Below are 5244 nucleotides of genomic sequence, written 5' to 3'. Positions count from 1 at the left end.
CACAGCTAGACCCTGTCTCAAAAAAGACACACACACACACACACACACACACACACACACACACACACACACAAAAAAAAAAAAAAAGAAAAAAATTAAAACTATCATGTTACAAAAAAGGAAACTGTCTGCTCAGGAGATACCCAGGGTTTTCTGACACATCAGGCTTTCCTGACTTTGGGAGGTTTTCTTATAAGCCCAGGCCTATAGGTCAAGAAACAGTCTGAATTCTTAGCAAGATTTTAGTCATGAAGCAAGGTTCCATGAAAGTACACTTCTATTTTCAAGCCTGGCAAAAATGTTAATAAAATGAATACGATGGCACATACACCTGATCTGACCCATGCCTCAGTGAGGCAAGTTTCTTAACCTCTCTGGCCCTATTTCCTTACCTATAAAAAAATAAGGGGTAGGGCTGGGGATTTAGCTCAGCAGCACAGCACCTGCCTGGCAATGCAAGGTGGTGAGTTCAATCACAGAAAAAAAATAAGGGGTGGGGGGTGTAAATCCAAATTCTTTAGAATAAAAGCACCAACACAAAGACTGGCACATGGTAGACATTCAGCCCTCTCGTTTCTTCCAAGGCCCCGGTCTGTCCCCTTTTTCCTCCTCTCACACTTCAAGAACCATTTTCTGTGTCTTGGGAAGTCCACTCAATAAGTCACTACTAACAACCTCACTGGTAATTTCCCAATGTTAATGTTCTGGCCCAGCCTCTTCCTTTTGCTGTAGCTCAATGTAGCCAACTGACCATCATCAACCCATTCTCATTTTTGAATGCCTTGATGGACTGAAATAATTCCCCTCTAAACGTTCTTCCTGTTTGCCTATAGCGGTTGCCACCTACACAGTCACATCCACGCAGACAGCAGTCAACTGGTCTCTTCCTCACGCTCTTCATGGCTCCCCATCAAGTTTCCTATCAGGTCCTTAGAGATTCGCCTTCTTTCACTTCTCTGGTTCTGGCTGCTTCCACACCCATGGACTGGCCCTCATCTTGGTGTTTGATCTTGTGTCAGGACCTCACAGCAGATTTCTCTTCATCCCTCAAATAAATGGCTATCTTTCCAAGGCTGAAATATGAATAACCGTCTCTTCTTTTTTTTTTTTTTTTCCTCCGGTACCAGGAACTGAACTCACGACCTTGCGCTTGCCAGGCAGGCGCTTTTGCCGCTGAGCTAAATCCCCAGCCCCATAATAACCGTCTCTTCCAAGGGCTTTCTGATACATCAGGCTTTCCTAATTTTTGGGAGGTTTTCTTCTAAGCCCAGGCCTACAGGAGGACAAGGCACTGCCTGAATTATCAGGGAAATTTTACATCGGCCCCATATCCTTGGCTTCAAAATAGCATCTAATCTCCTTGGCAAAGAATTCAATCAGGATCCAGTCCTGCCTACTAGGTGCTCCCAATTGGGAATTCTGATACTGTAGGAGTATCAAACCAGCTTAATACCTAGCCATAATTAAGGGTGCTACTCTGACATTGTTTCCTCTATTTACTAAACCTGTTAAATTCTTTTAAGAATTAAGTCTTGCTGAGCATGGTGTTGCATGCCTGTAATACCAGCACTCTGGGAGGCTGAAGCAGAAGGATCACAAGCCCGGCCTAAATGACTTGGTCAGAGTCACCATTTAGACAGGGTCTACAGGACCCTGTCTCAGAATAAAAAATAAAATTAAAAGAACCTCCACCTTTAAAAGGATTCAGTGGGAAGGCCGTGGGTTCGATGCCCAAGACTACTAAAACAAAACAAACAAAAAGATTAAGCCTTTTCACAATACCTTTATTACAATACCTATCAAACAAGACTTTCCATACTTGTCACTGCATTATCTCCTTTGCTCAACAGTAAACCCCTGCAGGGCAGGGAGTCGTCCACTGCAGCCAGGTGCCGGTGTCGTGCAATTCCCGAACTACTCAAAGTGTGGGAGAGCCCAGGGGAATATAAAGGACACAGAATGGGAAATGGTGAGAATAAAGAAACTGATGTTTGGAAATGAATTATTTTCCCCTAAAAGGGAGTCTATGCCGGGAATCTAGCTCTGTAGCACAATGTCTGCCTGGCAAATGCGAGGTCCTGAGTTCAATTTTCAGTACCAAAAAGAAAAAAAAGAGAAAAGTTAGTCTATACACTTTTGTAGAAAACGATGAGATTTAAAGATTTCCAGGAAATGAATTAATAAACTACTAAAAAGAGGATTAATGATCAACAATTTTCCTGACAACTGGTAGAAAAAAAATAGTTCACACATATTTCAAGCCACTACTGTGGGGAAAATAGGAGACTGTTTATGGGATGAGTTTCAAAGCGCAGTGCTACTTCAAACCAGCACACACTAACATTAACCAAAATACTGTAACATTTAACCCAAATAAAATTTCTTACAATTGTTGCAAACTATACGAAACTAGTCTTTAGCTCGGTTGTAACTTCTGTACTTTCATAGGAAATATAGCTGTGACCTTAGTGTTCCTGATGCAGAAAGTAAACCTACTTACCGGAAAAACAAACACCTTTCTTTTAAGACTGGATTTCCAGATTATATCTATAATTAGTTAGAGATACAATTAAGAGAGAAACCAAAGAACCAAAAGACAACAGAACAGTTTCAACTAAAATTCCAACAGAACCAAAAGGTAAGTGTAAGAAACACAAGCACTTCTGTGGACAAGAGAAACCAGGAAGAAAGTGACACTTTCTAGGGCTTCGTTGGACTTTCCTGATGTAAAATGGTTGAATTACAATTGGAAAGGCGACATGGAGTTGGGGGCAGTGCCTTCGCAGAACCGGTTTCTGAAGGTGTGGGAAGGGGCCATTCACTCACTTTTTCCAGCCAACATTTACAGAACGTTTGTCTCGACAAGGGTAAGTGAGCCAGGCCTTAGTTTTTATCCTCGGTAAGATGTCTGCTTCCCAATGTTATGAAGACGAGAGCAGCCAGTATTTATTAAACACATCACTTGCTTAATTATTCACCAGTCATATGATAGGTACTACCGCTGTTCGATAGGTGAAAAAATTGGACCACAAAACTACCTGTGACCATAGCTTTGAAACCCAGGCATGCTTAAACCCAGAAACTTTTCAACTAATCTAAGTATACTTCATCAAATGTGTTTCCATTCTTCTCATTTATATTCCATCTCTGAAGTTCAAAAAATAACATTTCTAAAGCAACCTACTATGGGTCTGTGCACGGTCAATTAATCTGTTTTCACAACAGCTTTATGAAGTTGGTTTTGGTTTGAAATAAGCTTAATCTTTCCCCAGTGAAAAACTTGTTTCACATGAAACATTCACAAAATGTTTTGCTGACATAAATATGACCCACGAGTCAAGTTTTCTCAAGAGCTGATCACTACTCTGGAGAGAAAAAAGACTGACCAACTAGGTCTCAGATATGTAGAAATAAAAGTACTGTGAAAAAGCAGCTTTGCAGCTTGTTCTCCGGCAAAGTTCTAGAATATGCTGCCTATTAAACCTTTCACCTTCAACCTTCCACAAAAGAAATACAAAGAGAAGGCAGCAGAAGCCTTGTCTGCGTCTTTCCCATTCTAACCCACTCACTTTGATAAGCCAAATTTCTACTGTACATATCTGAACCTGGAAAACTGCTCAGTTCTAGGGTTAGGGATATGACTCTGGTACATGCCTAAGGCCTGGCTTCAATTCCCAGCACATGGAGGGAGCTTAAGTTATACAAGCTCCATCTGAAATTTCCCAGGATATGGAAATTATACCACTAAAGTGGGAAAAACAAACCAAAAAAAAAATCCGGTATATTTGCAAAACACCTCATATAATCCTTTTAAATACATGACCTAGAGAAATACCAGCCCAAAGGGAACCAAGTTTCATCTTCCAAGGTTTTTCATTTCCTTGACATTTCTCTCTATTCATTTCAGAAATGCACCATACTGGTTTACCTTTGCACTTGTAATCTGGTCAATCAAAACATAGGAGGAATGTGTTTACTTAATAACAAAAGAAAAGCAGATTTCAACTGGTGTGGATTTTCTGGTGTCTGTGAGCAGAACACCCAAGGATAGTATTTCCCAGTCATGGCCATCTCCAGATTCTAACTCTCAGACTGACTCAAATACAAGGGAAATCGTGAAAGAAGCAACAGACATGGTGCTGCTTTCTCGGGTGTCTAGACTACAGGCAAACCCCAAATACCAAAGAAGCATCCATGTGTCAAACCAGCATAATTTTTGAGCTATGCCTGGGGCCACATGCTGGGGGGAAAAAAAACCCTAGCCTGTAAAGAAAATCTAGGAGGGGAAACCAGAAGGTCAGCCCCCGTCCACAGGAACTGGGGGAAGCTCGGAAGGCTGGCTGGCCATTAACCAGTGTCATCTTCCTGAGCAGCTTCCTCCCGGCTCCCCCCCGCAGTACCTCAGAAAAGCACAACTCCCGAAACGCTCGGCGGCTCAAGGTCGTCCGGAGATAACCATCAAAGTCCTGCATGCCTTCAGGCCAAAAGAGATTCCCCTTCCCCCCCACCCAATCATCAAGTAAATAGCTCAAATGCCATCCGACTTTTCTCCGGAACCCCACCAGAAACAAGCATCCAGACTTTAATTTAGACTGGATAACTAAATGTGTTGTTTTACAACATAAATTATTAAGGGGCTTTTCGGCTTGGGCAAAGTCCAGTTCAACTCAAAAAGCAGGTGCTTTCAGCGCACTTTTTAACGACAAGGTCAAATTCGCTTTAATTATTAAAACGAAAAGGAGGAAAAGTTGTCTTAACCTTTCTGAAGGACTGCTTGGGTAAAACTACGACAAAGTCCCCGTTTGGCTAAATAGTAACTCCTCACCCTCGGACTGTAAGAAGGCACGCAGGGTAGGAGCAGAAAACAACAAAGAGCGGGTCAGAGTTAGCAGACGAACTGCACCCTCGAGCCACCCCGAGAGCACAGCCTCCGCCCCGCAGAGACCTGCCCTCGCGGCTCCCCCCACGTAAACACACAAAGGCCCGCGGCGCGCGTCCGCCCGGGCTTCCCCTGCAGACGAGGACGAGCCGGAGCCCCGAAACTTCCCGGGGAGGCTTTCCGGGGGTCGTCGGGCTTGGGTCCCCGGGACGAGCGAGCCGCAGCTCGGCGGAGGAGGCGGCGCTCGCCGGTTTCCCGGAAGCGGCGCAGCTCCTCCCGGGCACTCGGGACCCTCGGAGTCCCCCGCCCGAAACCGACGCCCCGCCGGGCCGCCCGCAGGGCAGGGCGGAAGGAGCCGCCGCGCG

At 44.3% G+C, this 5244-nt stretch overlaps 1 protein-coding gene across 1 annotated transcript in view; it reads right to left on the bottom strand.

Moving 5' to 3' along the window:
- Positions 1-4950, bottom strand: part of Fam60a (family with sequence similarity 60, member A) — a 32999-nt gene extending 28049 nt beyond the window's left edge. Inside the window, exons 1-2 of the mRNA XM_005407132.2 lie at positions 4946-4950; positions 4826-4832 (exon numbers count right to left, since the gene is read on the bottom strand). The gene's annotated coding sequence lies outside the window, so the exon portion shown is untranslated. The remainder of the gene's footprint in view (positions 1-4825; positions 4833-4945) is intronic.
- Between the last annotated feature and the right edge of the window lie 294 nt (positions 4951-5244).

This window comes from Chinchilla lanigera, unplaced genomic scaffold (assembly GCF_000276665.1).
Source record: "Chinchilla lanigera isolate Chin_1 unplaced genomic scaffold, ChiLan1.0 scaffold00104, whole genome shotgun sequence".
Taxonomy (NCBI): Eukaryota; Metazoa; Chordata; class Mammalia; order Rodentia; family Chinchillidae; genus Chinchilla; species Chinchilla lanigera.
The sequence above is the reverse complement of the archived record's forward strand: the minus strand, read 5'-3'. Positions and strand labels throughout refer to the sequence as shown.